Genomic DNA, 12,934 nt, shown 5'->3' with positions numbered 1-12,934 from the left:
GTCAGATAAATGCTCCAGATCTGGCTACATATCAGGGCTTATGCCCTTGGGAACCCTCTCTCTCTCTACCTGTCTCACTCTCTCTTTCTTTAACTGTCTCTCTCTCTCTCTCTCCCAGTCTAACTTTCTCTCTCTACCTATCTCAATCTCTCTTTACCATTCTCAATCTCTACCTGTCTCCCTCTCTCTATATAACAGTCTCAATCTCTCTCTCTCGCTATTACTGTCTCTCGCTCTACCTGTTTTAGGGTGGAGTACTCTCTCTCTACCTGTCTCTCTCTACCTGTCTTGCTCTACCTGACTCGCTCTACCTGTCTCGCTCTACCTGTCTCGCTCTACCTGTCTCGCTCTACCTGTCTCACTATCAGTCATTTAGGGTGGCCTCTTACTATCTTTCTCTCCCTTGTCTCTCTCCTTTTCCATTTCTCATTAATTTCCTTTCTCTCTACCCTCTCTCTTGCTATCTCTCTCTTTCTTTCTCTCTCTGTCCGCCCCCACATGTCATTTACATGATAAATAACGCCTGCTTCAGCTTAGTGTTCAGTAGCTCAGCACTACACTATTACAATACACCATTGCTGTCCTCGCTGCCTGGAGGATGGGCAGGAGGGAGAGAGGGAGAGAGGGAGAGAGAGAGAGAGAGAGAGAGAGAGAGAGAGAGAGAGAGAGAGAGAGAGAGAGAGAGAGAGAGAGAGAGAGAGAGAGAGAGAGAGAGAGAGAGAGAGAGAGAGAGAGAGAAAGAGAGAGAGAGAGAGAGAGAGAGAGAGAGAGAGAGAGAGAGAAATTATGGATTAACCCTATTAATAACCCTATTATGGATGGATGAGGGGGGTGAGACAGCTTTGGAAGGCATGCACCAGGGAGAGTCTGTGTGGTCTGACAGTCAGAGTCAGGGAGTCCAGCTAAGGATAAGAGGAGGAGAGTGACCCGGGATGACAGTCAGGGACTGTCATGTGACCAGACACCCTACTGCTGTTGCCTCATTCTCACTTCTGATTGGTAGTGAGCTGCCCTAGCTATCAGACAATAAATTATACCAGGGGGAGTCATGACAACCCGACAAGCTTCAGACATCTTTTATCTTTTGTACTCTCTTTTTTATTCTTTCTTCTTCCTTTTTGGTCATACTATTTCCACTCCAGGGGCAGAGTCGGATCATGTGTGTGTGATCAGAGACTGGAGACAGATGGGGAAATGAATAAGTAGTAGGCTATTGTTGTTTTTAATTCCTGTATCCCACTCTCTCTTTCTCAAATATTCATACATACTTACCTGACCTCCACATCCTCTGTCAACACACAGGAAACCAGCACAGTTATCTGTCCTATATATGGCTACAGCTTCTCTGGACTTCCTGGAAAATTAAATTAACTGCAGAGCTGTAATAACCTGTAATATTGTAGAACAAGCCGAAGACAGAAGTCCATAATTTATATCATATCCCATTCTATTATATTCTATTCTATTCTGATCTAGCCAGCCCTTAGTGAGAATACAGACTATAGAACTACTATAAAGTTGTTTGGCTTTACTGTACAGAAGCAGTACAGATAGTTTGTTCCGAGTAAATACTGTACACACTGATAAAACTAATTATATGTCAGACACACACGCGCACACAGACACAGGCACATGCTGGGCTTAACTACTAGGCAGGACTACCCTGTCCTCAATCTGTAAGGACTGTAACATAGAGTCATTGACAACAAAGACCATTATCATGGTCCCTCTGAGCTTAATGTGATTATCCTTCTGACCAGGGATCCCACAACTCCTGCTGCTGCTGCACACTCTCACTGATGTTGATGGATATTGGTCATGGAGATCTGGTCATGGAGATCTGGTCATGGAGATCTGGTCATGGTGATCTGGTCATGGTGATCTGGTCATGGTGATCTGGTCATGGTGATCTGGTCATGGAGATCTGGTCATGGTGATCTGGTCATGGTGATCTGGTCATGGAGATCTGGTCATGGTGATCTGGTCATGGAGATCTGGTCATGGAGATCTGGTCATGGTGATCTGGTCATGGTGATCTGGTCATGGTGATCTGGTCATGGTGATCTGGTCATGGAGATCTGGTCATGGTGATCTGGTCATGGTGATCTGGTCATGGAGATCTGGTCATGGTGATCTGGTCATGGTGATCTGGTCATGGTGATCTGGTCATGAAGATCTGGTCATGGAGATCTGGTCATGGTGATCTGGTCATGGTGATCTGGTCATGGTGATCTGGTCATGAAGATCTGGTCATGTAGGGGGGCAGCCCCCCCGCCCCCCTACATGGTCGCCCGACCATGTAGAGACAGAAATGGGAGTCAGGTGGCTGAGCGGTTAGGGAATCGGGCTAGTAATCTGAAGGTTGCCAGTTCGATTCCTGGCCGTGCAAAATGACGTTGTGTCCTTGGGCAAGGCACTTCACTCTACTTGCCTCGGGGGGGAATGTCCCTGTACCTACTGTAAGTTGCTCTGGATAAGAGCGTCTGCTAAATGACTAAATGTAAATGACACGCCATCGTGTAAATAAGATCAATAACATAAGGCCATTTAGTTTGTTTAATAAAAGAGCAAGCTATAGACCTGTTTTATAGGAAAGGTAACCTTAAATGACTTATTTTGTGATCGGGCGCTATATATATATATATAAATAAATAAATTCAATTATTTTTTTTATTTTTTATTATTAACTTGACCTTCCAGGAGGGGGGGCGGGGGGTCCCGTTGGGGGGGTGGGGCGCCCCCATAATATAATGGTAGGGGAAACACTGGAGATCTGGTCATGGAGAGCTGGTCATGGTGATCTGGTCATGGTGATCTGGTCATGGTGATCTGGTCATGGAGATCTGGTCATGGTGATCTGGTCATGGAGATCTGGTCATGGAGATCTGGTCATGGTGATCTGGTCATGGTGATCTGGTCATGGTGATCTGGTCATGGTGATCTGGTCATGGAGATCTGGTCATGGAGAGCTGGTCATAGAGGTTTTGTCATGGAGGTTTTGTCATGGAGTTCTGTAATGGAGATCTGTCGTGGATACCATCATCGTGATCTGTCATGATAACTGTCATGGTGATTTGGTCATGGTGTTTTAGCAAAGTTAGCCGTGCACAGTGTCTGTGTCCGACCCAATTTATTTTGCGGTCCAGAGTCCAGACAAACAGCTACCAGACAGACAGAAATACACTTCTTCCTCTGCCCCCTTTATTTAACTCTTTCACCTAATAACCCCTCCCCCCCCACACACACACACAACCAGTTTATCTACAATCCCACATCAGCAGTATCAGAGGTCCTCAGAGAGCCTTTTAGTCAGAACACAGCTAAGCTCCCTGCCTGTTTGTCTCTGTCACCATGTTGTCTCTCTCTCTCTCTCTCTCTCTCCCCTCTCTCTCTCTCCCCTCTCTCTCTCTCAAAGCTTCTTTCTTAAGCGCCTCTTATTTACAATTCAAACACCCTCTCTGATCCACTCTGCAGCTGCTGTCTCGCCTCGCTCCCTCTCTTTCTTTCTTTCTTCGCTCCCTTTCTACCGCTCCCTCTCCTCTCACTTGTCCCTTTCTCCATCACCTCGCTTTCTTTCTTTCTCTCTCCCTCTCTCGCTCTCACTTTCTTCCTCTCCTCTCTACCTCTTCCCTCCGTTCCCCCTCATCTCCTTACATAAGAGGGCGGGCTGAACATCACACAGAATGTTAACACAGCTGGCACAGAGAGTTGGTCACTACCATGTCTAAAGAGAGGGATCAAGCCTGCACCAAAACTAATCTATCAGTAGGCCAAGAGTAAAACCTGCTAGTCTAAATATGGCCTTAAAGCACCGCTGCACTGGCACACTGCAGTACATCTGTTTGCACAACAGTGGCACCTGAACTACACACACACAAAATGAACACACCGCACACTCACATATTTCTCTTTCTTTCCCTCACACAAAGCCTCTGCATCACTCTCACACAGACATAGTCTCATCATTATAAAGTCTGTTCCAGGAAATACAGTCCCACCATTCCTTACATAACTGTGACACTGTGAAGGATGAGTGCTACATGAGGATGGAGAGAGAAATGGAGTGTGAGAGACAGATAGAAGCAGCAGAGGGTAGAGAAAGGGGGAACCAGAACCAGGGCCAGGGACAAGACCAAGACCAGAACAAGTACCAGAACCAGAACCGGAACCAATACTAAGACCAGAACCACGACCGTGACAGGGTTGTGGTCCAGAACCAGAACCAAGATAAGGTCCAGAACCAGAACCAAGACCAGAAACAGAACCGAGATATGGACCATAACCCAAACCAAAACACGACAGGGTTGTGGTCCAGAACCAGAACCAAGATAAGGTCCAGGACCAAGACCAAGACCAGAAACAGATATGGACCATAACCCAAATCAAAACATGACTTAGAACCAGCACCAAGATGTGGACCAAGACCTAGACTTGAGGCCTGTTTATGTATACTGAATGGATGTGTGTGCAGGTGTGTGTTGGTGTGTGCATGTGTAAAGTAACCAATAATCAGTGCAGAGGCGATTTGGGATGATCTGTATTCTGTCGTGACTCCTCTGGAAAGCTGCTGTGATGGCCACGTGAACACACACTACTTATGCGCTCTCTCTGTGTGGCACCAGACAAGGCTGACGGCTTAATCAGCAGTACTACTGTTAGGGTTAGGGTTAGAAAAAAAAAAAACCTAGTCTGAGATTAGAGCATGCTCTGTCCCTGGATGTGAAATCCTCATTATTAAAAAGGACTGAATTATCCTTAATTGTAATAACACTTTTCACAGGAGGGTTTTTGAAACAAACGTTATATTTAATTTAGCCGTTTTGAGCTAGTAAATGTTTTTTCTCGTCCTTATACAGTAGGCTATATTAGTGTAGGCCTACTCGTATATTGTATTATAGGCCTACTAACGCTTTGTCCTGCACTTGACCAACAACGCCTCAGGAAAGCCATGCAGGCGAGAGAGGAGAGGCTGTGACTTATAGCCTCCCCCCTTGCCGCGTTTACGACCTCCTCTCGGATCAGGAAGCAGCTTCGTGCAAGTCCCAACGTCACCTAATCCTGCCCAGTGTCAAAACATCACCTCAAGATAGGCTACAGCCTAAGCAGATTCTTCTCACTTGTACATTCTGCTGCTAATTTTCTGAGTTAAGAATATAGTGTAGGTTACGGTCTACACCGTCTACTGTCCATGATTCTAGCAACAGGTGGGGCACCAGGTGGGGAAGTGGCCAACTAATCATGTTGGAGTGAATCAAGTTAGTCTGACCACAGCCGGTAACAATATTCCTCCTTGTATGTCAACAAACAGTTGACTCTCTCTCTCTCTTTTTTTTCTCTCTCTTTTTCTCTATCTTTCTCGGTGTGAATATGTGTATGGTCCTACCTGTATGACACCTGTTTCCGAATGGCCAGGTGAAGAAACTCTTTCTCAATGTCACCGTCCGACATCGGCAACCCCACGACCCCGCCGGATCCATTTCCAGAACAATCTCGAGGTTTTAGAACCGGACAAGGTGATACTATCTCGGGTAGGAAGACGTCCTCCTCCTCCGCAGCTTCTTCCAAGGTTTGCGGCACCTGTATCATCGTGTTGGAGTCCGTGGAGCTGTGTGGATTGCGAGTTGCGCTGTCCCCGGTATGGTCCGGTGCCTCAGCCATCTGTAACGACCGCGCGCTAAGTCCACGGCGATAAAAGTAGCTCACGTCTGCTGCCAACACAGGAAGCCAAAGTAAAACTATTATCCTGCGTACTACCAATGTAGTTGAACTAATCAACAACGACTGTCACAACTGTCGTGAATACTAGAAAGCATTTAAATCAACCTCGAGGAAGGAAATGTTGCGGTGCCGCTCGTTCCCGTCTCCGCTCGTAACCACCACGGTAGGCTATTCCTCACTCCCCCACTCACTTACTCCCCCGCTCACGCAAAGACCAATGATCCAGTATTTTAGTAGACTAATCTCGGTGTGCTCACTGACAGCCCTCAAATAAGGCTCAAGCAGGCCGCTTTTCTCTCTCTATCTTTCTCTATCTCTCCCTCTGTAGGGATAGGCTATTCCAGTCCCACCCAGACATGAACTGTGTATAAAGGGCTTGATGATTAACTTGTGTTCATGCCCAACTGTCCATACATACAGGACATGTACTGTATGTGGACACTTACTTCCTCTTCGCCCTTCCTTGAAGTACTGAAAGGAAAGGAGGGAGAGGAGGTTGATAAACAGGTGGAACAGGTTAATACATCTCCATGGTTACTGAGTAGTTCCCGCCACTCCTTCTGTTAGTATAGAAAATATGGTATTAGAACTTCCTATTGGACAGTCTCAGCCAATCAGAACAGAGCAACAGAATTTTCCTATGCACTGACCCCACCCACTCTTCAGAACACTCAACAGGAACATCAGAGAACTTCACAACATCGCTAATTTGCATGGTTTGCATGCCCACTTATAGGCTAACACGTTTTTTCCCCCTCATTTTCTGTGGCATGAATACTGTATACCGCCTGTTGTATACATGTTGTGTATGCTACCATAGTCCACTGTGACAATTGTATCTGTGTGTGACCCTAGCAAATGTGGGACAGCTAATCAATGCTCTCCCCCGGGGTCAGTCTAGATGTTACCTCATCAGGCCGGCATTCTACTCTGCAATGAGGTCGCTGGACAGCGGTGTGGCATGGAATTTGCAGGTACCATAGCTTATCATATACCTTAAGTATTATATGCTTCTCCACATACACATACTGCTGTTTTAAGTACAAGGGAGGTTTCCACCCAGTGTCAAAATCCTGCACACCTCACCCATGAGCAAACTACTAGGGTTCTGATGATTGACTAACGACAGTACACACCAGCTGAGCTGTTGATGCATACCAGGAATATGAAAACCAACTCTGCACTAATTCTAAACCCCTTGACTGGACCTTTAAACACTGCCGTTTTTTTCTGTGTGTGTGCGTTTGTGTGCACACCTGTTTGAGTACTCTAAAATTAATATCCATTAATGTCTAAGGACATTGTGTCTCGTTGGACTAAATTGAAATGGATTAAATGTAATTGTTATAGTTTTTACAAACATAATCTAAATGTGTGTGGGAGAGAGAGTGTGCATGTGTTTGTGAAGTGGGATTTGGTCTGTGTGTTTGTGGTATGTGTGTGCATGTGCATGTGCACACTATCACAAGAAAGAGGCAGCAAGGTTGGACGGCTCTGTCAGCCTCATACAGTACATTGGTGTTGCCATGGTAATGGGTGAGAGCCCAGAACCTGTCTCACCTGCGACCTCTCCCCTCAGGCCGGCCTCAGGGCCATCTCTAATTGACTGGTCTTCCTCATGGTTGAAACTCAGGTTTAGGAGAATGCTGGCTGTGGCTCATGTGATTTAGAGATGTCAGTGTCAAGAAGAGAGACTGGCCAATATATGCCATATATAGTACTGGGATTACTTTGGCCAATACTGGGATCATACTGCGATTCTACTGGAGTCATACTGGGACCATACTGGGACCATACATACTGGGACCATACTGGGAATATTGGAACCATACTTGGATCATGCTTGAGTCATACTGGGGTCATACTGGGATCATACTGGGTCATACTACGACCATACTGGGATCATCATATTAAGGATAGCTAGTTAAGACATACCATGCTAGAAGCTTGTCTCCAGTAAGCACAGAGCCAGGCACCCTGACACAGAGACATGGTGTAACCAGTCAAGTACTCCAAAGGTCAGTCGCTTACCTTTACACAATTGCACAGTCACCTCAAGACTCTATTCACCTCAGCACCTGGCTTGTGTGGGTGTTTTATTGGGTGTGCTCAAGCCTTCGGGGAGAGCACAACCTTTGTTCTCTCACATATATATTTATTGTCACTATTGTTTTCCTGTTTACATTTACATTTAGTCATTTAGCAGACGCTCTTATCCAGAGCGTGCATTCTCTTTATTGTGAGAATGCTGTTAAGCATTCTCACTATTGCTTTTCAACTTCTCAGTTCTTCCGCCGTTTTTTGGCCTTTAACTCGTTCTGCATACTTTAACCGATTCCTACAACTTTTGTATCAAAACGTTCAGCTCCTTCAGGAGATGATGGCTCTGACTTTTGGTATTTCTCACTTTTATACTTTTTAAGACATTAAGGTTTTTGTGCAAATTATTCTCCCATTAAAAGTAATGGTAAATCCTTTCAAATCACTAAAAAGCTTCCTCCTCTTTCAAACGTAACTACTTCAGCTTACTTTCAGCTAGAGACACCATTCAACCTTTAAAATGTTCACAAGACATTCAGCTATTCCCAAATGATTACGCTTTTTCAAATGTTCAGCCAATTTTGAATTATGACAGTTTGAAATACATTAAAATGTTTGCTCCTTCTTGATTTTTATGAATGAGCAGCAAGCAGAGTGGCACACTGCTTGCTGCTCTTTTTCTGATATTCAACTAATTGTGAGAATGCTGTTAAGCATTCTCACTATTGCTTTTCAACTTCTCAGTTCTTCCGCTGTTTTTTGGCCTTTAACTCGTTCTGCATACTTTAACCGATTCCTACAACTTTTGTATCAAAACGTTCAGCTCCTTCAGGAGATGATGGCTATGACTTTTGGTATTTCTCACTTTTATACTTTTTAAGACATTAAGGTTTTTGTGCAAATTATTCTCCCATTAAAAGTAATGGTAAATCCTTTCAAATCATTAAAAAGCTTCCTCCTCTTTCAAACGTAACTACTTCAGCTTACTTTCAGCTAGAGACACCATTCAACCTTTAAAATGTTCACAAGCCATTCAGCTATTCCCAAATGATTCAGCTTTTTCAAATGTTCAGCCAATTTTGAATTATGACAGTTTGAAATACATTAAAATGTTTGCTCCTTCTTGATTTTTATGAATGAGCAGCAAGCAGAGTGGCACACTCTGCTGGCTGCTCTTTTTCTGATATTCAACTAATTTGTCAAACAAATTCCTCTAACGTTCATATAGTTTAACTTACAGAAACAAGTTATACCTTAAAATGTAGGAAAAACTGTCCTCTTTCAGCCAATGTAACTACTAAAGAGCTCACATTTACGAGAGCAGCCTTTCAAATTCTCTCACTAACTTCAATGGAGAGGTGAGTAAAATCAGTCAGAGAAAGCAAGAAGGAACAAGATTTTGAAACTGCCGATAGAGTCGTATTTCTGACCGCACAGACATATAAAGGACATCTCTGGTTTCGGCAGAGTCTTGGGTCTCGGAAAATATCCTTATATTTTGGATTGGACGTACAGTTTTGCGTCTAGGTTATCTTGTTTGAGGTGTGGATTCTAGCTACATTTCTCTTATTCTCTGCCCTCAGCGCGTTAGCAATCATAACTGCACCATCACCGTAACGACAGACACGCACCACTCAGTCTCTCACACAGGTGATTGGTACGTTTACTTGACCATGAGAAACACGATTACTAGCAATTGTCGGTTTATGACAATAATACGATTACTCCGTTTACATGTGTAATTAGTTATGCGATTACTCAATAAACGCGTCTACATGATTCTTTTTTATTAATCGTTGTATGCTCCACGGACAAAACTTGCACCATCATCCTTCTGCAACAAAGTGTCGCCGTGTCTTCCTGTATCGGCTCTACTGCTGTATGTTTCATTCCATCAACACATTGAATCCTACTAAGAAAGCAGAGTAAACGCACTCAATGGTAGGCTACATCTGCTACTGCTATTACTATCCCAACTATAATTTCAGCTGTTAAAACGATAATATTCTTGTTCCGACTAGCTAGCCTACTTCTTCTGTTTAACAGTTCAGCTTTCAGCTTCTCCCGCATTGTAGGCTATTTTAGCTCTTAGCTTTGTTAAGATGATGCAGTTCAGCTTCCACACTGCCTCTTTTGTGTCACTCACACATTTTTGAAATTCATTTCAGCTTGCGGGTATTTTCTCATTTCTCACTTTTCTACTTTTTAAAATATAAAGGTTTTTGTGCAAATTATTCTCCCTTTGAAAGTAATGGTAAATCCTTTCAAATAATTGTTGGAATGCTGCTCCAGCCCCTTTCAAAAATACCTTTCGGTTGCTTTGAAGCTTCAGCTTATAACTTTCTACTAAATTTTCACTATTTTCAGCTTTTTTAGCATGGTCAGCTATCTAGCTAGCTGTTTCGCAGGAACAGCCTTTTCTAGTTATTATTTATTTTTGCCCCCCTAAGCCTCAGTCAATATTTGGAATACATAGACAACCTAGGTGTCAAAAGTTTCGTCTTGGTAGCGATTGAGTTGCTTGTATTTTTATTTACACTCTGTTGCACAGTTTATGAGGTTACAACGGTTTTGTGGCAAAAAGTGTCTTCTGTCAACGAAGGGTACCAATGCTAGCCTACGTCACTAAGTCAGCACACGTTAGCAACAACGCATGGATACAACGTGATAGAGACGTTCTAGCACGCAAATTGGAGCTTGGATTATGAGTGAAAAATGCCAACCACCAAAATTACCAACCATTGGGTTTTGTTGAGAAAGCAATTTCGAGTGGAACTGCCATCTCGGATTTTTTATTTAGGTCGTGAAAGTCTTTGTAATTTGAGCGAGTGCGCGTCGCCCGTGAGACTGCCTAGGCGGCAGCCATGCAAGCGTCATAGTAGTTTAGTATTTTCGTAATTTTATAGTTCGGTCAATTCTACACCAAAAAACAGAAGGAGGGCAATGTTATGACGATATGACTATTGTGAAGACAGCCAGGTGGTGACATTTTAATGTAGGTTGCTGTAAAAACTTTGGTTTGCTACGTGAGAGCCCCGTCAGCCTCCGTTGACGATTGCGTCAGCTGTTGTCGATCTCTGATGAGTATTTTCTTAATTTCGTACCAGGGTCAATTCTACATCAAAAATCAGAAGGAGGGCAGTGTTTTAAAGATTTGGCGATTGTGAAGATAGCCAGCGGGTCAGCATATTTTTGTGATTTATGTAAAACTTGGAATTTGAGTGACACCGCGGCTTGTTTTGACATTAGCCTCAGTCAGATTCTGCTAGCCCACTGGCGTGTGTCGTACTGTCTTCAAAGCCACAGCTAAACTTTATGTCAAAAGAAACTCTAATTTCCGGTGCTTTCAAACAATCAGTGACATGTGGAGCAACAGCAGCTAGCTTGCCTCTAGCAAACTTATTTTGAATTAGCCATTTCCCCCTACATTAATGTCAAACTTATTTACGTTTTGGGGGGCATATTTTCAGTTAACAGACGGTACTGTTTGAATTGCGATTCCACACTGCCAGTGACAACGTTGTTACAGTAGCTTGTTTCAAGGGGGTTCGCAGCTGTTTCAAAGGGTGTTCTTAATGAAATATGCAATATGAGTAAGCTAAATGCTTGAAAATATCACTAGAAGGGAAAAACTTAGAGGACGGACCCACCTGCAACCGACGCATGCAAGCACACTCTACAATTTCCCCAGAAATTGTACCCTCTCTAGTTATGTCAGTAAGTCACATACAGAGCCATAGAAAAAGAGTTGCGACACGCTTTGACCTCGCCGACACGTGATCACGTGGTTCATGTAGCTCGCTGTAGTTCCAAAAACCCCCACTGCTGTCAACCGTTTTGAATTGTTTTCAATGAAGCTGGCCAACGGAAGTCGCTTTCTCAGGCAAATGATGAATGAAACAGGCTCGGTTAAAGAAATCCGATATTCTGGCTATCTTCAGCAGACTCGTATCTACAAAAGGCAGTCCTCCCTGACGTGTTTGGTGTAGAATGGAGTGAAATACAACATTGTGAACACTCACTGCCAGTGAAACACAGGAAAAAGGCTAGAGCTTTTTTGTCACGTGGTTCCGGTAGCTCCCTGTAGTTAAACAAAACCCCCACTGCTGTCAACCTGTTTGAATGGTTTTCGGCGGGACAGACAGCAGCACCATCTCGATTCACGGACATTTTCGGTATATTAACACATAATGTCAATTGGTTACTGGTGTGTTGTATCATGTATGTCTGATACTTTATTAACATGTATGTATTACATGAACGTATACATAACGCAATATTGTGAAGCAGAGCTAGAAATGGCTATGCTAGCTACCATACTGTACAAACGGTACTGTACCATACTGTACATACCAAACAGTAGCCTAATGAGGACTATATTGTTCCACTTAACGTTTAACCTTAGACGGTTGAAGTAAATGGGTCTTGTTAAACGTTTTTTTATTCATCAGCCCACTTACAATTTAGCCTACCACATTAACAACATTTATATTTGTAGTACTTGATGCAAGTTGAATCTAACCATTATCACCAGCAACTGCTCAACTTAAGACAAGAAAGGAGTTTGGTAAATAGAACAGAATAAACAAGGCAACCAACTGCATTCAATAAAACATTTTATTGTACAATATGTCCTGTGTTCTTCCACTCCTTTTGTTTGTAGTGATCCGGTGATCTTCTGGCTATGATACATGTACAGCTAGCTAGAGTAAAAGTGTTGCTTACGTAGACCTACAGTCTAGTCCAACTGCATTTAGAATCTAACAAGCTTACGATAAACTTTAACTAAAGCTGGCTATATAAAATAATACTAATAACAATTGATAGGTGGTCGAAAGATGAAAAAATGCAGGATTTTCGTGAATTTACCAGCTAACTTGCTTCGGACCACTTAATTTGCAATTCATTGTTGCTAGCTCTACTAACTAGGCTAATAAGAGCTATATATAGAAGACTTACTTTGTATGCCAACGAACACCAATAATTAGAACTAATTTGACAGACTATAAGCCAACTGACTTCTGGTTATGATACACGTGCTCTCTAGTAGGTAGCTTCAGTAAAAGTGTTGCTTATGTTACTAGCTAGACCTACAGTCTAGCTCTAACTGCGTTTCGAATCAAACAAGCTATAATCTTACGATAAACTTTATCTAAAGCTAGCTATATGAATTACT

The sequence above is a fragment of the Osmerus eperlanus genome, chromosome 10 (genome assembly GCF_963692335.1).
Source record: "Osmerus eperlanus chromosome 10, fOsmEpe2.1, whole genome shotgun sequence".
Classification (NCBI taxonomy): Eukaryota; Metazoa; Chordata; class Actinopteri; order Osmeriformes; family Osmeridae; genus Osmerus; species Osmerus eperlanus.
This window is presented reverse-complemented; position numbering follows the sequence as displayed.